This window comes from Hirundo rustica, chromosome 1 (assembly GCF_015227805.2).
Source record: "Hirundo rustica isolate bHirRus1 chromosome 1, bHirRus1.pri.v3, whole genome shotgun sequence".
Taxonomy (NCBI): Eukaryota; Metazoa; Chordata; class Aves; order Passeriformes; family Hirundinidae; genus Hirundo; species Hirundo rustica.
The window spans coordinates 39,115,355-39,138,121 of NC_053450.1; the positions used below are offsets into that span (position 1 = coordinate 39,115,355).

Consider the following 22,767-nt stretch of genomic DNA (forward strand, 5'->3'; position numbering starts at 1 on the left):
TCCATGGCCTCTTCAGGATTCAGTTGTGTTCCCTATCACCTTTCTATAGAGTCCTTCAAGATGCCACCGGCCACTGGAGAAGTCTTCCCCTTCTTTCCTCCACTGCATCTGCCCATAGTGGCTGGAGAACAGCACATCACCTGAGTGGTTTCATCCACAAGAACCTTGGGTTGTGCACACTAAGCCTCTTCTGCAGCACAAACCCACACATGGGGTGCAGCCATCAGCAACATGTTTGCTTTAAACGTACACTCCAGGAAGAACTAAAATAACATCCTTAATATTTCACTTCAACATTTAGTCACTTGTTTTCCCAAAAAAATTACTCACCTGTAATTTAGCCAAAGAGGGGCCCTTGATGGCCTTCAAACTAAAACAAGCATTGATGTACCTAATGATGTAAATAGTTTACCAGTTGTTTTTTCCCATCCTTCACAGTGAACAAAAACTCAGTAATTTAACTAGGAATAAAACTCCCAGATCTCAAGAGATCTAGTATGTATGTTGAAGAATGAAGTGTTTTAATCAACTAAACCTTTAAATTTATATCAATATGACACCTTTGCCACCATCTTTATTGCCTTTAGAGCCATAAAATCAAGAGCCAAACAAGGTTAGGTGATAAAATGCAATTATGATTTTAATGAAGGTACCTCCAGGTGCACAACACCCTGATATACACACTGAAAGTGTGCCAAAGGTACACACGTGATATAGGGCACACAGAGCTTTATACATTTAGCAAATTAACATAATTGACAAGAGTCTCCAATTAGAAACTCTGAGGTGATGAAGTAACTCCCCCACTTGGTCTGATCCCTTCTGAAGCCCACGTTCCTTGCTAGTTGTTTATGGGAAAGTGTCTTGGGAAGGTGTCCTGACCTTTATTCCCATAAGAAGCGAGATTAGAACAGGCCCCCAAGAATTTGTTTGTCTAATAGGAAAAGTATTGAAGTTAGATAACTGTATGACTATATAATAGTCTACAGAGCTATGAATATATATGAACAATATATAGAAGGAAAAATCATTTTGGCATCATCTTCCATGGCATACTCCTGCAAAAGCTGGCAGCCCACATCTTGGACAGGTTCATTCTTCACTGGGTTAAGAACTGTCTGGTTGGCCAGACCCAGAGAGTGGTGGTGCTGCATCCAGTTGGCATCTAGTCATTAGTGGGGTCCCCAGGGATCAGTGCTGGGGCCAGGCTTGTTTAATATCTTCACTGATGATCTGGAGGAGGGGATTGAATCTACCATCAGCAAGTTCACACATCATACTGAGTTGGGTGCAAGAGTCAGTCTGATGGAGGGTAGGAGGGTTCTGCAGAGAGACAGGCTGGAGAGATGGCCAGAATCCAACAATATGAGGTTTAACAAGTCCAAGTGCTGGGTCCTGCACTTTGGCCACAATTACCCCCCTGCAGTACTACAGGCTGGGGACAGAGTAGCTGGACAGTGGCCTGACAGAAAAAGACCTGGACTCTCTGGTTGACAGCTTCTGAACATGAGCCAGCAGTGTGCCCATGTGGCCAAGAAGGGCAATGGCATCCTGGCCTGTATCAGAAATGGTGCAGCCAGCAGGACCAGGGCAGTGATTATCCCTCTGTACCTGGCCCTGGTGAGGCCACACCTCGAGTCTTCTGTCCAGTTCAGAACAATTCAGGAAGGACTTTGAGGTGCTGGGGTGTGTCCAGAGAAATGCAATGAAGCTGGTGAAGTGTCTGGAGCACGTCTGATGATCATCTGAGGGAGCTGGGGTTATTTAGCCTGAAAAAAAGGAGAGTCAGGGAAAACGTTATTGCAACAACTCTAAAAGGAAGTTGTAGTCAGGTGGGGTTCAGCCTCTTCTGCAGGGGAGCCAGCAACAGGACACAAGGATATAGTCTTAAGGTGCACCAGGGGAGGTTCAGGTTGGATGTTAGGAAGAATTTCTTTACAGAAAGGGCAATTAGACATGAGAATGGGCTCCCCAGGAAGGTTTGGGAGTCACCCTCCTGGAAGGTCTTTAAGGAAAGACTGGATGTGGCACTCTGTGCCATAGTCTAGTTGAACATGGTGGTGTTGGGTCACAGGGTCACAGGCTGGACTCGATGATCTCAGAGGTCTTTTCCAAGCTGGTTGATTCTGTGAAATTATATTGAAAAACAAAAGCACTTGGTACAGACATCCAACTGGGATATGCATGCAACCCAGAACTGGAGTAAGGCCATCCAAAGCAAAGTAAGCCTCTTCCAAGGCTGAACAAGTAGGAGGCAATGTACATGGAATGGAAATGTGACTTTGATTCCCAGAATGAAATAGTAAAACTAAATAGTCCCCATTCCTTCCATTAGGACTGAAAATATCTCCAGTCACACACTTTCTTGCTTAATAATTACAGTTTAAAAGATATGAAATTAGAATAAGATCTAATTTCTTCTGTTGATGTGGAATTTCTTATTTTATGACTTTCAGTTATGCCATCACTCAGGCGGTCTTTAACTCTGAAGTGTTCTAACATTTCCAGTAATTAACATTTCAAATTAAATCAGCTCAAAATGTGCCAGTAAATCAATTCAGGTTTCCTGAATCACAAATCAAAAATAAGGTTGAAGATTGGATCAACTGAACTGGGAGATGAAAAAGGGCATCTCCCTCTCAGTCCAAGTTCTGAAAGGCTCCACTAATTTTCCTCTTACAATACATTCCTAGAACTATCACTTCATCAGAACATTATTAAAATAGCTGTATTGCTTTACAGAAATAAAAGTAGAAAGGAGGAAAGCCTGATGTCTAGAAAGAAAATGAATTGCCAAGAGTATGCTGAAGAAAGAAATGTCATTCTGAGACCAAAACCAGGATTCTACATTTCCTTTTTCTGGCTTTTATCATTGTTCCAGAATAGAATCATTGGTCTGAATACTGAGTAAGTATAAAAAAGAAAAAATGAATATGAACAATATATGCTGGAAGGGTCCAGACCAGTTAAAGAGATTAATGCCTCTGCATGAGGAACAAAAGAGAGCAAAAAGATAGTCTAATTGAAGTTAGACAAGGATGAGTTGGGCTTTTTAATAGGAACTAATTACAGGAAGAAGCAACAAAAAAAGGTATTTCCTGAACTAAATGGAGTTCACATACAGGAGAGAGACAGAAGCTGATGAATACAGTGATTTCTGAATATGAAACTGCTTGCAGTTGAAGCTCTGCCTGAAAACCTAATCTTAAATCTTGGGATAATGAGCAAAGGCCATAAATCTCTTTGCACAATTCAGCTGAACTTGGCATATTCTATGAGCTGAAATATGCAGAGCATTACTTTGAATTTCCTGTTTGTTTATTTCTGGTAAATTAAAATACATTATGATATATAATAAATATAAATAACTACAAGATTATTATTAAAATCATTATTTTGTAATTATTTCTAAATAGTTACAATAATTTACTTTATAATTGTTTATAACTATATCATAAATACAAGTAATTATACCATCTAATGTTGTTAGCTCTTTCAGATAATGTTTCCCAAGATAGAATCTTTACAACAGAAACATGTTCTAATTTAATATACTAAAATAAGTATTATTATACTGTGTTCAACAGGGATTCCAAATATGCACTGGCTCATTTTAATTCTGAAGGGAACTTAATTAAGAAGAACCTAAATTTTCAGTTTATGGGGTATAAGAGTCTGTCTGTCGTTACGGAGGAGGCCTACATGTAAGGCTAAATGACAAATTCATAGCACAGCTCTGTAATTTTTGAGTACATCTCAGTGCCTCAGAAAGTTTTCCTTATAGCTTTCTTGCTCAAGCACTACAGTGATCAGCTGGACACAAAAAACAAAATTCCTTTTTATACCGACAAGTCTGTGCTAGAATTTTCAACTTAAAAGGCAAACAAATGGTGAAGTTTTCTGACTCTGGGTTGCTGCGAGAATGAAGAAATTCCTGGAACAGGTTAGCTGTCCCTAAAACCTGTGACACCCCAAGGAGCATACTATATTTCTGGTCTTTTAAAGCAATAGAGAGGGATTTAAAAAAATCACACAGAGAACAGTGTAACCACTTCCCTATCAGAGTCATAATGCTTCCACCCTTCTCTTCAGTTCCCAACAAGATGAGAGATTCAAGCATCACCAATGAGACTCCTGTACATGACTAAACTTTGCAGTCTGGTCTCTTTCTCCAACAGCAGATGCTCTGGCAGTGTGAGGACTTCATCTCTTCCACTCCCTTTGAAATCCTATTACCTCTTGCAGAAATCCTTTGTCAGTCTCCACTCACGGTCTTGGATATAATTTCACCACCCACCACACTGAGGTTTGCTTTCTGACTCAAATCATGAAAGACTACTTTAATTTGGAGTGACTGAGACCTTCAGTTCCAAATGCTAGCTGTGGAGGTTAGGTGGCTGTTCTTGGCTATTTTTTTGCTTTTAGCATTTTGATCACAATTCTTTGCTCCCTGCAGTATTAAAAATAGTTCCATGTGTCAACAGGAATACACTGGCTATGTCAAAGCTGTATCATACCTGTATTTCAATCTATCATAACTATATTGTAGTTACACTATTCCATCCACCTGAGAAGGATAGGGAGTTATCATGAGCATAGCTGTGAGCAAGGAACAGGGCAGCAAAACCAGCTGTAAATCATTAATCCAAGCATTCAATTACTAATCCCATCAGCCTCATTTAAAGCATTTAAACTGGCAGTTGCATATCCAATTAACTGTTGCTATAGAAAATGAAAATGCTTAGAGGTATTTGACAGACAAATCTTTACTGGCCCAGCAGGGATTTAGACTGAATTTGTTTAATTAGATTGTGACTTTACCTAAATTGATCATTTACTGTAATCCTTGCTGAAACCATGGAATGAAATTCCTCAAGGTTGAATAGTTGTCACAAAAGCACATCACTCTGCTAAAAGATTAGTTAAAAGCTCTGTGCTGTGCTGTACTGCTTTCTCAAGGAGAAGGATGGCATTTCCTTATGCACAGATCATGAGCTTTTCATAGCTGTCCATGTCTATCAGGACATACATGACCTTTGCCTCTTGCCTCTCTGGCAGTACTCTGTTTCTCAACACAGTCTTCCCAAGCCCACATGGCTGCTTACAAGAGACCATGTGTTTTCCTACTTTTAAAATATTTGCACTGTTTAAATGTATGCACTGACTTGCACTCCAATTGCAGTGAGATCTGACTGCCTTTGTCTGGTCTGAGCTCATCACAATTCCAATCCATATAAAATTACAGGATACCAGATTAGGAAAACCACTCCTACAGTCCTGTGAGAATCTGCATCTTAACTCTTAGACTTAATGGCCTGCAAAATATTCTAAAGCAAGTATCCAGGCAATGCTTTTTTTCTTGAGCAGGAGACAATGGCAGCAACAGCACAAATGATAGGTGATTTTCTCTCATAAAAGCAGTTGAAGCAGATAAGCCACATAAGCCTCTCTTAGTACATATAAACGAGTGTTTTTCAATGATGACCTGCAGTATAAATGGGTTTTACAGTGGGACTTTCACGTATCTCTACATTTTCCTCTCTGCAAATAACTAGCTGACAAGGGCTGAAACTTCAACTGCACTACACGTCTCCATCGAGAAAGATATGTGGAAGTATACCTTTTTTATTTAAATTTTTGTTAATACAGCATAGCTGTCATGCTATGACAGCAATTGACACAGTTAATGTGACAAAGTCATTCACAGAGCAAGATTAACTGATTCTTTGCCCATCAACCAGAAGAAAAGCTGTCAGCTTCCATCTGAACAGATGCAGTGGAAATTAATCAAAGCAAAGAACTTCTATGGGAGTTGTCGCATGCTTAAACTTTGCTAACCAAGCTGTTGATCAGCAGACTGAAGACAGGGGACGCGTTTCACTCCCAAGTATCCGTCATACTGAATTTCTACATAGTAACTCAGACAAAAGGTCTGAAACAAGGTTCTCAGGCTAGATGAGGTTCAGAAGTACTCTCTTCTCCCTGTGGATTCTTCAAAGATCCTTTAGACTCCAGGAGTTTCACCACCACTGCATAAAACAAATCTGTTCCCAGCCATTCAGAACATGTGTGTGATAAATGTGCTAAAGTTAATTCGTGTTATCAAATTATACAAGGTAAATGTTGAACTGTATAAAATATGAATGTTAGAAATGTGTTCAAATGTACATAAAGTAAAGGTAAAATGTAGAAACTAAAAATTAGAAAATTTCCTGGCTTGGGAAGCACAGGAGGGACACGAGGAAAGTATGATTGGAATTACCAGAGAGGGGGCCTTGAAACTATTGCTGCCGGGAATCCCTGAAAGGAAACAAAGAACCACGGAAGAAGAAGATACAAGTCCGGAGACCAAGATAATCACTTCAGATGGATATCTCTACTCGTCTCCGCTGAAATTAACATATACACGACACACCCGGGCCCGATCATCAACAGCATTGTTCCACCCTACCGGTCTATTCAGACCTCCGATACCAGGACTTGAATAATTAATGAAGACGCCTCGGAGAGGATAACGTCAGAATTTCGGACTTCACTCCGCGATCTTGTGTATAAAAAGGGACAGCCGGAGACCAGAAATTGTGAACTTGGGGGGGATACCAGGCTGACAGAGCTTGTTATCCGTGTTCACCCGGCACCGATCCCGGGCTCGGCGCTGTCCTTTTAAATTGTGGCTTTCCGAGACTGATATTTTGTCTCAAAATAAAATTCTAAATTTTGATACTTTGAATTTGGTCGATCTTATTTATAACAATTCTGGTGACCCCGACGTGATTGGAGTGATACCGGGACCCCCGAGGGACCCCCGTCTCTGACCAGGAGGCGCACTGCTGAATTCAGCGGCCTGGCAGAACTGGGGTATCCGGGAGGAACCGATCAACCACACGACGAACAAAACGGCGAAAGCCACATTTAAAAGGGAGATAGGCGAGGTCAGAGCTCTCGGGGAACTCGGCGAGGTTTTTCTTTGGAAGTAGAACCTCCGGAGCCGCGGTGAAGAAATCTACTCATAAAAATCTACGTGCACGAAGAATCCACGCAGGAAAAGGATCGTAAGTATTGCGTGGTTGAGTGGGGAGTGACCGAGCGTGTGAGTGAGACGTGATTTTATCACGAAGCGAGTGGGACCCCAAAATCGCAGTTCCATAGTCCCGCGAGGGGCGTGGTCGGTTGCGGGGGAAGCGAAAGTTTCGGGGGTAAAAACGCACCTCACACGTTAAGCCCTGAAAACTCGGGAAGTTTTCGGAAAAGGGGGGTCGGTCACAGGAAGGCTGGGAGGGAAGGTTACGTCCTTACAAGAGTTCCGGGGACTGGTAAACCTTCCAGCCTTGGACCAGGGACGGTCCGGGAAGGAAGTAAAAGAGAGCTCGCATACACCAGAGGAAACCCGGGGGGGGAGCGATCACCCACAAAGGGCTAGTATCTGGTAAACTCACACCATGGGACAGACAAAAAGCAAAGCTAGCAAAAGGAATCTTAGGAAACCAAAGCGGGGAACCGGTAAAGGAATCCCTGAAATCCCAGTTGAGAGCCCGCTGGGATGGATGTTAGAACATTGGGAAGAATGCCCCATAAGGGAGAGAAAATCCAAGAAACGGATGGTGCATTTTTGCATAGAAGTATGGGGTGGGGTAGAAATACGGGATCACGTAATTTGGCCCGTGTTTGGAACATTTGAAGAATGGATATGTAAGGCACTGGTACGTTATGTCGGAGAAAAGGGAACTGCGGAAGAACGGGAATATGCTGGGGTCTGGGGTAGAATTGATGCAAAATTACTACCCATAAGGATAAAGGACCCTGCCGATGTTTCCGGGGATAAGTGGGAGCCTTTAGACAACTTGCCTCCACCTTACATAGTACCCTCACCCCCTCCCCTCCCTGAGCAGAACAATCCACAGAACCCGGGGAGATTGGGACCCCCTCTGGGACGGAGGATCCCTATATCCCCGTCTCTCCCCTCTGCCCCTCCGTTGGAGTCACAGACAGTGGCTCCGGTCCCACCGGTCGGGCTCCCTCCCCCGCTAGAACCTGTACAAGCCACTCAGCCACTGGGAAGAGGTACACAAAGTACAGACACCCCTGCACCAGCCCGAGATGACCTGTTGCCTGATCTAGATCTGGCGGCTTTCTTTAATTCTCCTGAAAACACACAGCAGGGTTGGGCAGAAGCAAAACACTCACCTCCCGCTAGGAGGACTAGGAGACAGCTAAAGAGGATGAATGAGACGGAGAGTGAAGGGGAGGGTGAAAGAGCAAATCTTTTCCCCTTAAGGGAAATTCCCACTGCTCCAGGAATTATCGGGTACGTAAACGTCCCGATTAATACCAGTGATGTGAGAGCCTTTAAGAAGGAGATGGGAAAACTTATGGATGACCCTTTAGGGGTCTCCGAAAGACTAGATGAATTCTTAGGAACTAGCATCTATTCGTATGAAGATCTCACAGCTATTCTCAGATCTTTGTTCAATACGGAGGAAAGGGAAATGATCAGACAAGCGGGGATACGGGAATGGGAACGGAGGAACCCTCAGAGCACTCCTGGAGATCAGAAATGGCCAAGCCAAGATCCCCGATGGAATGCTCAAACTGAGGAGGGTAGGAGAAGCATGATTGATATAAGGAACATCATCATACAGGGAATTAGAGAGGCCGTGCCCCGGGGACAAAATCTGAGCAAGGTCTTTGGGGAATGTCAAGGGAAAGATGAGACTCCCACAGAATGGTTGGAAAGGTTGAGAAAAAGCCTCCAGATATACTCTGGGACAGACCCTGATTCTCCCGTGGGGGAGGTACTTTTAAAAACCCAGTTTGTAGCAAAATCATGGGAGGACATCAGGAAAAAGCTGGAAAAGATTGAGGGGTGGCAGGAGAAGGGATTGCAGGAATTACTGCGGGAAGCCCAGAAAGTCTACATGAGAAGGGATGAGGAAAAACAGAAAATACAGGCTAGGGTGTTAGTAGCTGCAGTAAGGGAAGCCCAGAAACAGGAACGCCCACAAGCTTCGGAGAAACCCTTAAGGAAAGCACCTCCGAGGGGAGCCACACGCCCGCAAAAGGGGACTTCAGGAAAATGGATGGAAGGAATGGAATGTTTCTATTGTAAAAAGAAGGGACATATGAAAAAAGATTGTCCAAAGAAGATGAGAGATGAGAAGATGTTCCGGGAGGACTAGGGAAGTCAGGGGCTCTATCTTTTGGGGTCCATAACATCAGGAGAGCCCTTGATAACATTGAAAATAGGACCCCAGGGAACAAAAATGGATTTTTTGGTAGATTCAGGGGCTGAGAAAAGTACATTCAAACAGCTGCCCCCGGGATGCCGAGTAAGTAAAGATTCTATGGTAGTTATAGGAGCTAAAGGGGAGCCATTCAAGGTACCTATAGTTAAGAATGTGGAAATAGAATCAGAGAATAAAATTTGTTTGGGAGATATGTTGCTAGTAGAAGAGGCTGATTACAACCTGCTGGGTAGGGATTTGATGGTTGCACTGGGGATCAACCTCATCATAAGGAATTCACAGATTACGGTTAGTATATATAAACTAACCTGTGAAGATGAGGACAAAATTAATCCCAAGGTATGGCACACAGGGAAGGAAGCGGGGAAATTGGCTATGGAACCTATATCAATTGAGATTGAAAAGCCTGAGGATCCCATAAGGATCAGGCAGTACCCAATCCCTTTAGAAGGGAGGCGGGGGCTGAAACCTATAATAGAGGATTTGATCAAAAAGGGCATATTGGAGCCGTGTATGTCCAGACACAATACCCCAATACTGGCTGTTAAAAAGGGAGATGGGAATTATAGGTTAGTGCAAGATTTAAGAGCCATAAATGAAAGAACAAGAACTCGGTTCCCTGTAGTGGCTAACCCCTACACCCTTCTGAATAAGATCTCCCCGAGAGATACTTGGTACAGTGTTATAGACCTAAAGGATGCATTTTGGACCTGCCCTTTAGCTGAAGGCAGCAGGGATTTTTTTGCATTCCAATGGGAGGATCCAGACACTAACCGGAAACAACAGTTAAGGTGGGCCTCACTTCCCCAAGGATTCGTGGACTCCCCAAATTTATTTGGACAAGCATTGGAAAAGTTGCTAAGTCAGTTCTCCCCTAGGAAAGGGACCAAGATCTTACAATATGTAGATGATCTATTGGTGGCTGGTGAAACAGAGGAAGGTGTAAGAGAATGCACTATTGATTTGTTAAACTTTTTAGGGGAAAAGGGATTAAAGGTAGCAAAACAAAAGTTACAGTTCACAGAATCTGGGGTGAAATACTTAGGGCATTGGTTAGTAAAAGGGAAAAAGAAATTGGACCCTGCAAGGGTAGCTGGAATCATAGAACTGCCCCCCCCTAAAACCAAAAGACAAGTACGTCAGCTATTGGGGCTGTTAGGTTATTGTAGGCAGTGGATAGAAGGATATAGTGAAAAAGCAAAATTTTTGTATGAAAAATTAACTGCAGAGAGGATAAAATGGACAGAACAGGATGATAAGGAATTAGAGCAATTAAAGGGTGCTTTGGTGACTGCCCCAGTATTGAACCTCCCTGATATCAATAAGAAATTCCAATTATTTGTAAATGTAGGAAACCACACAGCACATGGGGTATTGACACAAGAATGGGCTGGGGATAGGAAGCCTGTAGGTTACCTTTCAAAACTGTTGGACCCTGTAAGCAGGGGGTGGCCTACATGTTTACAGGCGATAGTAGCAGTTGCCTTATTGGTAGAAGAAGCCAAAAAGATTACTTTTGGGGCTCCCATCACAGTTTATACTCCACATAATGTAAGAACAATTTTACAACAAAAAGCTGAAAAATGGCTCACAGATGCCAGATTGTTGAAGTATGAGGCCATTCTCCTTCATGCTCCAGAATTAGAATTAAGGACAACACAAGCAAGTAATCCTGCTGGGTTCCTGTTTGGGGAAGCTTCATCTGAGCCTATACACAACTGTATAGACCTAGTAGAATTACAAACAAAAATTAGGGAAGATCTGGAGGACGAGGAGCTCGAAGAAGGGGAAAAATGGTTTGTAGATGGGTCAGCCAGGGTTATAGAAGGGAAAAGAAAATCAGGATATGCAATTATAGATGGGAAAACTGGGGGAGTGATAAAGTCAGGCCCCTTGGGCACTTCATGGTCAGCTCAGGCATGTGAATTGTATGCTGTGTTGCAAGCACTCAAAGGACTTAAAGGAAAAATAGGGACTATTTTCACTGACTCAAAGTATGCGCTTGGGGTAGTGCATACCTTTGGGAAAATCTGGGAGGAAAGAGGACTGGTGAACACTAGAGGAAAAGGGTTAATACATGAGGATCTAATAAGGCAAATTCTCAAGGCAGTAAGGGAACCAAAAGCTATTGCAGTGGTATATGTAAAGAGTCACCAGGCTGGACTACAGTTCAGAATACGTGGGAATAATTTGGCTGATCAGGAAGCCAGGAAAGCAGCTCTCCTAACCCTGGATACCCTGGAAAGCAGGACAGAAAATTTTGGAGAAGTTTCTCCTCATCCCACAGAAAAGGAGATTGAGGATTTCAAGAAAATGGGGGGAAATTTAATAAATGGGAAATGGAAATTGACCGACGGTCGAGAATTGATCCCAAAGGCTTATGCAAGGATCATATTAAAAAGATTGCATGCACAAACTCATTGGGGAACTCAAGCTTTAGCAGAACAATTTTTGAAATTTTTTGGATGCAAGGGTATCTTCGAGTTAGCCAAGCAGGAGGTTCAGAGTTGCTTGGTCTGCCAAAAAATTAATAAATCAAAGGTCAAACACAATGCATTAGGGGGACGTCCTTTAGCATATCGCCCCTTTGGGAGAATACAAGTGGATTTCACAGAGTTACCAAAAATAGGTAGATATAGATATCTGCTAGTGATAGTAGACCAATTAACACATTGGGTGGAGGCATTCCCTAGCCCTAGGGCTACAGCTCAAACAGTAGCACGGAGATTATTGGAGGAAGTAATTCCCAGATATGGAATCCCTGATTCCATTGATTCAGATCAGGGAACCCATTTTACATCTAAGGTCATAAAAAGCTTAGCAGAGGCTCTGGGAATCAGATGGGAATATCATACCCCATGGCATCCTCAGAGCTCAGGTCAAGTAGAGAGAATGAATCAAACTCTGAAGGCACAATTGTCAAAACTTATGCTAGAAACTAGGATGACTTGGATAAAATGCCTCCCTCTAGCCCTCCTAAACATCAGAACACAACCTCATTCCGGTTCAGGATTATCTCCATTCGAGATGTTGTACGGAATGCCTTATGAGCATGGAATGCCAGTTGGACATCCCCGGGTGGAGGATTGTCAGATCCAGTCTTATATCGTTGTGATTAACAAAAATTTGCAGGAACTCCGGAAGCGTGGGTTAATAGCACAAAGCACCCCGCTGGGGTTTGCTATCCACAAGATCCAGCCGGGTGATCGAGTATTGATCAGAGCGTGGAAAGAAGCACCGCTGTCATCGCATTGGGAGGGACCTTTCCTCGTCCTCCTCACAACAGATACTGCCGTAAGAACAGCAGAGAAAGGCTGGACCCATTGCTCCCGAGTGAAAAAGGTGGAACAACACAGCAGCTCTCCGCAGTGGAAAATCACCTCTGCGCCTGGAGATTTAAAGCTGAGAATTCACCGAGACACCCAATGACCAGCGCTTATCGGATAAGTTGCACTCAGGCAGGATGTCCCTGCTATCCTTTTGTTCATTTTAAGTGCGGGTATTGTGAACAAGTTTGGGTAACTCATTGTGTCCGGGGAGCTAGACCTTGGAATTTGTGTGTACCTTGTTACGAGGAGGAGGTCAGGCTTACCAATCTATTCCTATACGTTGCCACAGAATCGGGATTGTTCGAATTGGATTCTCCTGAGTGGTTCCACTATTACACTAAAGGGTTAAGGGGAGGATTGAATAAAAGGGCGGATCCACTCGTAATTGAGTGCAGGAGAACGTTGAAAGTACCCTGTAGAGGAGATCAAATAAGGAGAACGAGGTGGGAGCAGTACAAGAGGCGATATGCTCAGAGAAGCACCGGCAGGGACCCGGAAGAATATCCCTGCTGCCAAGAAGATGGATTACCCCGCCGCTGGTGGCAACCCAACGGGCGAAGGGTGGAGCAGAGGGATAGGTCTATGGGTAACCCTGGTGATCCTGAGTCAAGCCATGTGCCCCACGAATGGCCTCCACGAACCCCAAGAGGGGATGGGGATGGAAACTAGTCTCCCCACGGTCCCTCCAAACCTTACCCGGAACAGAGTTTTGGAATCCAGGGTACGAGTAGACCGGTTTACACCAAAAAGGGGGGAGAATCGCCAGTGGAATGAAGGGGTTAAATTGAACAAATCCAATCACCCGATGGCAACGGCTAGGAAAAGGAGGGAGGTAAGCAGTCTTCCTTTGATCACAACATGCAAAGAATGTAACAAAACTGTGTGGATTGGAGGGAAAAGGGAGAGTACCTTTGTGGGATATCTCCAAGTTAACCCTTTATGTTATGATAAGAGGAAACTGAAGATGTGTGCCTTGAACGGGAAAACATATTGGGTGGGACAAAATGAGAAATTGCAAACAGCTGCTTTAGCTAATGGACCTATATTACTCGATATGTTGGGGGAGAACGATGAAAGGGTTTGTTTAAGAATGGATAAAGTTTTTTGCTTTTCCAAGGACGAGGAAGGGTTAGACCCTGAGAACAAGATACAAAAGGTAGCCCTGGAATTTAAACGACAAGAATTGGCAGCTAAGAAAAAGAGAATGGAGCAGGAAAGAATGAGGACATTAAGTGAACAATATGATCAATTGGAAAAACAGTCTAATGATTGGAGTCTGGCTACTTCCAGCAAAAATCTTTTCCTGGATTTGGTACAGGAGATTGCTACCGAGTTAGGGCTAACTAATTGTTGGATCTGCGGAGGATTAAAATCCGCCGAAAGATGGCCATGGAAAGGTGAGAGTTTAACTCCTGAGCAGTTGCTAAAATGGGATAATAAAATCTTAAACACTTTAACCCGGCCAGGAGGGTGGACACTGGATGAACGAGTAATAGGGACAATCTGTATTAGTAGGGAAGGGAATGTGTACAGTGATGTAGTGGGATACACCCCTTGTCTATCCACTCTAGCTGTAAATTCCAACAACAGATCCAAAATGTGGCAACCAGAACCCCCAAATGGGTACTGGGGAAAAGAGAAGCAAGGAAAGTGTAATTGGGTAGAGGAAATTGAACTCTGTTGGCATGAACTCACTAACGCTAACCCGTATTACTCCTTAACTGAACTGGTGGAATTTTGGGACAAACCGGAAAATATAGACATTAAATGGAAAGCTCCCAGCGGGATTTATTGGATCTGTGGGAAAAGAGCATACAGTGAATTGCCCCGGAAATGGAAAGGGTCCTGTACCCTAGGTATGATTAGACCCTCTTTCTTTACACTCCCCAGAACTGGTAGCAATTTACTAGGGGCCCCTTTGTATGAAACCCTCAGCAGGAGAAAGCGAGAGGTAAAGAAAGGACTCCCACAAGTGGGAGGGAATCAGAAATGGGGAGAGGAAGAATGGCCTGCAGAGCGCATCATAGAATACTATGGTCCAGCCACCTGGGCACAGGATGGAAGTTGGGGTTACAGGACCCCAGTATACTTATTGAACCGGCTAATCAGGTTACAGGCTGTAGTAGAAATAGTGTCTAACCACACCTCAGACGCCCTGGAATTGTTAGCCAAACAACACTCACAGATGAGAGCTTTCGTATACCAAAATCGAATAGCTCTGGACTATTTACTAGCAGAGGAAGGGGGTGTGTGCGGGAAATTTAATGACTCAGAATGCTGTATCGAAATCAATGACTATGGAGAAACTATTAGAGATTTGGCTGCAGAAATTAAAAAAGTGGCGCACGTCCCAGTGCAGAAATGGAATTCGATCCTAAAAGCATCATGGTGGGATCAAATATTTGGAACAGGAGATTGGTGGAAGAAGGTGGGGTTCTTTATCCTGTGCTCAGTGGCTGGGTTAGTGTTCTTACCTTGTTTAATACCTTGCTTAATAAGACTAATTCACACTGTGGTCCAGGGAATGCAAATAGCAGCCCTTCCTATGGATCCGGAATTAGCTTCAGGAGGATTAGCCAAAGGAAAAGCCACCTCAAAAATTATGAATTTAACCGAGGAAAAAAGTACTGCGGCTCAGGTGTTAGAAAAATTTGAAGCCCAGATACAGGAAGGAAACATAGAGAGAACATATTGGAACAAAACGACAGGGGAAAGGTTAACAGAATAATGGTTAAGAGGCTTTTTTATCTTGACAGAGAAAAAAGACTATAACCAGAACACGAATTAAATTGGTGAATTTGGAAGAGGGGGGATTGTGATAAATGTGCTAAAGTTAATTCGTGTTATCAAATTATACAAGGTAAATGTTGAACTGTATAAAATATGAATGTTAGAAATGTGTTCAAATGTACATAAAGTAAAGGTAAAATGTAGAAACTAAAAATTAGAAAATTTCCTGGCTTGGGAAGCACAGGAGGGACACGAGGAAAGTATGATTGGAATTACCAGAGAGGGGGCCTTGAAACTATTGCTGCCGGGAATCCCTGAAAGGAAACAAAGAACCACGGAAGAAGAAGATACAAGTCCGGAGACCAAGATAATCACTTCAGATGGATATCTCTACTCGTCTCCGCTGAAATTAACATATACACGACACACCCGGGCCCGATCATCAACAGCATTGTTCCACCCTACCGGTCTATTCAGACCTCCGATACCAGGACTTGAATAATTAATGAAGACGCCTCGGAGAGGATAACGTCAGAATTTCGGACTTCACTCCGCGATCTTGTGTATAAAAAGGGACAGCCGGAGACCAGAAATTGTGAACTTGGGGGGGATACCAGGCTGACAGAGCTTGTTATCCGTGTTCACCCGGCACCGATCCCGGGCTCGGCGCTGTCCTTTTAAATTGTGGCTTTCCGAGACTGATATTTTGTCTCAAAATAAAATTCTAAATTTTGATACTTTGAATTTGGTCGATCTTATTTATAACAATGTGGTTCTGCAAACGCCTTTCAAACTCACCAACTTCACCGTCCCAGCACCAAATCTTGCAGGCCTTCAAAAGGCTAAGTTCACTGGGGACGCATGACCAAAATGGTGGCAGCATGACAACAAATCTGCTCTACATTTGTGGTGGTTCTTTAGAGAGAACAGACGACCGCCAATGGCAAAAGGCAAGAGCCTGCTCTTTGTCGGGGGGGGGGGGGGGGGGGGGGGGGGGGGGGGGGGGGGGAATTATATCTTTATTTGGTCCAGAGCTCCTTCACCTCCTTCCCTGTCCCTGCCCTGATGCCAAAGGACTGCCCCTCCCACTCCCAGGTCTTTTACCCAGGAGGGAAGGGGCTAGAGGCAGGGACAAGCCACTGCCCAATCAGGGAGTGGAACAGAGTTGGGTTACATTCCTGTGTGGGAGGATGGGCACTGCTGAGCAGGGACAAACCACATGATACAGTTTGAACAAGGGACACAATAGAAAAACATTACAGAATCCGATATAAAATGAAACACAATATAAACCCAATTAACACAGTGTAACATACATTCTTTTTGTAAATGTGAATACCGTCATCATTCAGTTTCTCAGCATCTCAATGAGAAGAGCAATTAAATTACTAAATGACCTTAACCTGAGGCAAAATAAATAGGCATAGCAGTGATAAAGATAAATTCCTAGAGGAAATCCTTTTCCAAATTATATCCCTCACTGCTGAAGACATCCCCTCCAGTTCTTGCACTGCTTTGAGGTCTTTTGTGGTTCGCTGGCACTATTACTGTACTCCAGCTCTTCTGGTCTCCTGGTTGCTCTTCTTCCTGGTTAGTGATTTTCAGACTATTAGATTATTCAAGTTCAGCGGGTACACTGAGTCACACCTCGAGGAAGCTTCAGCTATTATAAAACAGTAGATTGTCATCCTAAATGCCTAGACATCCATCAGCACATCCCCTTTATCTTCTGCTCTGTATTGTTGGAGTTCAATGTCCCTAAACCAACCCAGTCCCTGATCTCAGAAAGTGGTCTCAGAAAAGGAGAAAAGGGATACTTCCTGAGCAGGAATACCATCTTTCCTTCCCCTTGCTATCAGTCTTCCCATCACTATATTACTGCCCCATCACTATTAGGCTCTACAGCTGCACAGTGACAGTAAATACTGTTTAGTCAGGCTAAAAGAGACCAGGTAACCCATTTTTGTAGTCCTCAGTACTACCATCACTTAAATAAGAATTTCAGGATACAAGAAAAAATCTAAATTATTTATGAGTACTTTCAAGTGTCATTATACCTACATGCAAATAAACAACTTGTCCTAGTAAAATATTATAAATACTTGTCTTTCAAGTTGAAAAGAGTTAAAGAGAGTTATTTCAGCCTTTCAATTATATGGGAGGAAGGGAATAGCATTTGACAGGAAGAACTGGTCAGACTACATACAAAATAACTTTGTATGTCTGACTAACTTAAAGAAGACATTGTTCTCCTCCCTGGCTTCTTTCGGGGAATATGATATTTCACTCTGGGAAGCAAAGCCAGTTTTCTACATATGACAGGAAATTTTATTGTTTTGTCCTCTCCTCATTTGCCTAAAATTGTCCCCAAGATACCTGTTTTTTCCCTTGTGAAGAGCAGAGTCAACAGCAGCTTTTTTCCAGATGTTCCACATTTCCAGGGATGTGAGGCTCTACAGCTTAAATTCTTAAGTGTCTTTAAACACAATAATGACAGATTCTGTGCTCTGTGCCCTCTTCCTAGGGAATGTAGCATCCGCTATGTGTTTTCACTGGAATGAAGCAGCAGACAAGCACTGCCCTGCAGCTGGTGCTCTTACACCAGATATGACTGTAATCTCACAGATACCACACCTGGATACTGCCAGGTCACAGACCTGGAGGTGGGGAGGCACATACTCCAAGCACCTTCTCAGTCACAGGGTGGAGCTGCCCTTTGACTGACATGACAATTACAGAACATTAAGCACCTGCAGGGTTAGATGTGGATGCAGATAAGCAACATCTTTGAAGACAGATGCAGCATGCATGGGCCTGCAGAGGGATCCCTGCACATCTCCACATTTCTAGAGCTGCAGTGGCTCTGTAGGCCCGCTGTAGGATTGCTGAAGTTCATTAGCTAAGGATTTTCTTTACAGTACTGAAAGTTTTTGTTACATGCCTGTAAGTACAAACCCTCCCATAGCTTCAATAGCCTCTAGTTATCCCCTGGATCATGCCTCAGCAGTATTACCACAGCTATCTCATACAGCAGCTACTAATTTTTAATGCAGTGGAGATTAAATTAGTTTGGCTGTGTATATGAAGAAAATTAAACCAGTTAAAGGAAAAATAACCACAGGAAAGGAGGTCTTCTGTGCTCCCTACTATTCCTTGGAAAGCAAGCAACTCATGCATTGATTCAGGATACAAGATCCAAGCTTTGTGAGCTGGAACTCCTTTTCTTCTTCATTTATAGGGTGTACAGCCACTTCCTGCATATCTCTGATCAACTTCATCTTGAGGCAGGATGACAGGTTTACTGCAGAGTGCATTGCCTAGTGGGTGCTCCATTGTATTCCTGAGATCTGGCCAAAGCTGTTAAAATATGTGCAGATCCAAGGCATACATTAAATTTGTGCTGAGGATGAATGAATAAAATTATTACTTTGATTTCATTTAACATAAGACATAGGTATCTGGTGAGATTTCAGGCTGATGCCTTTGACCTCTATGGATCAGAAGCATATTTTGACACAGGAAACAACTGGAGCTCTCACTGACATTCTGAAAGTTAAAATTATTAAAACTGGAGAGTTAAGGTTGTCACATCCACTGTGTAGTAAGGTGTTTCCGCTTGTCATCTTGTATTCAGTATTGGATTACTCTTAAAAGTCAATCACATGACTTAATTCGCTATCACAGACAGACACTATGTGCTTCTTTCTGGGTCCTTATAAACATGGACATTTTGGGGTTTTTATATCAATTCACTAATTTCAACAAAGACTAGTGACCTACAGAGAGGTTCTTTTCCTCACCAGTCTTTACAAGTGCTAAACAGTTCACCTTTTGAGGGATTATGTATATTTGGGAGTTTTTTGTTCCTCCAAATATATGTACGAAAATTGACACATGATTTGAGCAACTACATTAATTGTTAGCACTGATATCATATCAAACCATTTTGAATGTCAAATAAAATTCTTCCACAAATTCAGCAGAGACCAAAGGGACTGTTAGATCCTGCAGAAATGAGTTTTGTCAGGAAATGTTAAAATATCACTTGTCTGTATTTATCAAAGAATTTGTTCGTCACATCTGTTTGCAGCATGTGAAAGGTTCATTTAGAGTTTTAAAAAGACAAACCCAATTAATTCAGCTTCCCAATAAGATAATTATTTCTCAAGCACTTTAATAAAGTAATCCTATCCTACTAAATCCACATTTTTCTTTTTGGCAGTAGAGTTTTAAGTTTTAATGCTGAAAATACATGAATTACGTATCCACATATGGGTTAATACTTAATAACCATTTATTAAAAGCTGTGGAATATAATAATTACCAGTAATTAATAACATATATTTAAAGCACCCATTGCAGCTCAGCAGTAAAGATACTTTTTAATACTATTCACTTCAGCACCTTACTTCACATTTTTAGTAACAGAATATTGGTCAATATATAATCCACCAGGAATATTCAAAAGGTCCAACTGGTTTGAGGACAAGAGTAATTCTTTAACCCTAATCTTTACTACCAATCAAAAGGCCAATAAATTAATTATACTTACTATTACTATGCAAGGCCATTAGCAGTTGTGACAATTTCATGCATCAAACAAGCATATACTCACTGAAACATTGTCAACTTTATCCCCTGGACAATTGCAAGTATGCCAGAGGATTTACACCATGAGAAAACGTCTGCCAAATCCCTCACTACATGGGTAGATTTTAGCATATGTGTTTGACTGATTTTTATGCACATAAAAAAAGAAGAGTGAATTATTTTAATAGACTTGCTTGAGAGACTCGATAGGCTTAATTTGACATGCCTCTGTGCTGGTTTTGGCTGGACTAGTTTTCTTCACAGTGGCTGATTTGGGGCTCAGTTTTGGATTTTTGTGCTGAACGCGGGGTTGATAAGGTAGCAATGCTTTTGTTGTTGCTGAGCAGGGCTTACACAGAGCCAAGGCCTTTTCTGCTTCTCCTGCTGCCACGGGAGTGCATGGGAGGCTGGGAGAAGACACAGCCAGGACAGGTGACCCCATCTGACCAAGGAGTTATTCCAGATCATATGGCATCATGTCCATGGGGGGAGGAATGAGGACGGGAGCCTTTGGAGTGATGGCATTTGTTTTCCCGAGTAACCACTACATGTGATGAGGCCCTGCTCTCCTGGAGATGGCCAAACACCTGCCTGTCCATGGGAAGCAGTGAGTTAATTCCTTGTTTTGCTTTGCTGGTGTTCATAGCTTTTGCTTGCCATATTAAAATGTCTTTATCTCACGACTTTTCTAGTTTTTCTAGCACTCCCAGTTCTCTCCTTGATCCCACTTGTGGGGAGAGAGCATACAGCTGCATGGGGCTCGGTTGATGTCTGGGGTTAAACCACAACAGCCTCTTATGACGTCTCTCAACTTCTCATAACATGGAGTGTATACAAATGTACAGAGGTGAATAAACATGCTGGTGAACTGGCATTTTTAAGCATTCTTGGTTGTGTGGTTGTCCCTGCTCTTGATATTGTAAGTGATGTACTTATAGATTTATCTATTTGTGCATCTACCTTGTTTCCTATGTTTAACAGATTTGTTATGAGTAAAAAAAATGCCAGACACGTGAAGGTTTGTTACTGGAAGGTTAATAATAAAAATAGCACTCACAGAACTGTTTCCTTGGCTTCTCTAGCTGCAGCAGGGTTTTTTTTTTATTTTTTTTTTCAGTGCAGTCAAATGTGGACAATTTCATTCCTCTCTTATTATCACTTAGGAAATGGAGCTTCTGGTACAAATTCAAAGTCAATTGCAGTGAAAGGTAAGTTTGGAGCTAGAGACCAGTTTCATACATTGCATACATCAGTCAGGAGAATAAGTTTCTGTTTGACAACAAAAATTCAATGTTTTCAAACACTGGGACAAAACTGAGACAAAAAGGCACACAAACATTTAATTTCAAAATGCTAAATAATTCTCTAAAGGAATCATCAAATCTAGCTGGCAGTGAGTGGAATGCAAACTATCCTAAATCGCTCTGTGTTCCCCAAGACCTTTGACGCTTACCACGTCCGCTCTTTACCTCAAGATAGCGATGAGCTGTAACATTCCACTACCACACCAAAGTGTCTAATTTAGGTATATAAATTATTAATTATCATTGTCATTTTGATCACTTATAGAATGATAGCTGGCTGCTCCTTAGATCAGTTCAGCATAAGAGCAAGGAAGTCGTGTTTTCATACTTGCATAAGCACGTGCTTTGGAAACAGGCTCCTCCTGTTAACTTACAGCTTACAGAGTTCTGCTTGCAACAGCATTCCTCGCCTACATTGTTCACCTTGAAATGCCATCATAATAAACAAGCATCTTCCCTGGTTTGTTTCCTAACCAGGAGTTCATTGCTGAATCATTCATCTTTCCCTCACTGTAATCTTCTGCTTTTGCAATGTAATTACTGATCACTGTGTGGGACACTTGCTGTTATGTTACCCACCTATTTTGCATTTCTTAGCACCTTGTTTGGAACCACAGCTCACTGAGGCTTTGAGATCTGCCTTCATCCTCAGGGAGGGTATTTCCCTTTTGCTGGGACCCAAATAGAATATTCAACAGTTAACTGTGCGTGTAACTTCCATACAACTCTTTACACTGACAGCACACAGTTTTCCACCATATTTCTTGGTGTAAATTATGTCAGATTTTGTGAGCTATCATTTTATCCTCCCTTAACAGAAAAATATCTTATGAATCCCCAAAAAATGTAGTCTGAATGGTGTATACAACACAGAGGCGTACATCAGAGCAGACTGTGAATTTATTCCATTTTTTCCTTTTATGACTCGCCAATAAACAAGACCTCTAATGTAACTCATTTGAAATGCAAAGTACACCAAATAAGTAACGTTCTCTTCGTTGCCTTTTTACATAAACAGTGTGTGGAAGACATCACGGTGATTGGAACAAGCTGATGTCAGAAGAGAAGCACATTCTTACGGACTTTAAGTATGTGCGTAGCCTTCTATTCAAAAATACTGACAACACAGTGGTGCAGGACTAGTTTTAGAGTTGTATAACGCATGTATGAGAAACTGAGGACCCACAAAAGTAATTTTAAAGGTGTGAAACGATAATCGGGGGATACACTGTTTTAGCGGGCACATTTATGCTCATCATCTGCCCTTTTGCTCCCACCCCGGCAAGCTGGAGAACAGTCATTTATTATATAAATTAAGAAGCGTTTAACTTGGTACCTCTCCAGCGAAGCAGCAGTAGAGGGAGGAAAGAGCACTCGCTCTCCGAGCCCTCGGCCGAGCGGGATGGAGCGGCCGGGCGGGATGGAGGCCGGCCGGGCTCGGGAGGGCCACCGACGTGGCAGCGGCGGCAGCAGCGGGATGTCCCGACGTGGGCGAGGGCCCCGCCGCCCAGCAGGCGCCCTCGGGAAGCCACCCAGGCTCGGTACCGTGTGCCGCAGGGCCCGGCGGCCCCG

At 42.8% G+C, this 22,767-nt stretch overlaps 1 long non-coding RNA gene across 1 annotated transcript; it reads right to left on the reverse strand.

Moving 5' to 3' along the window:
- Window positions 1-700: 700 nt before the first annotated feature.
- Window positions 701-22,673, reverse strand: LOC120757762 (uncharacterized). Its single transcript, XR_005702647.2, has 4 exons — window positions 22,532-22,673; window positions 18,492-18,658; window positions 18,052-18,186; window positions 701-1,769 (listed from the first exon to the last, which is right to left on the reverse strand). It is a non-coding gene; the product is annotated as an uncharacterized LOC120757762 (long non-coding RNA).
- Between the last annotated feature and the right edge of the window lie 94 nt (window positions 22,674-22,767).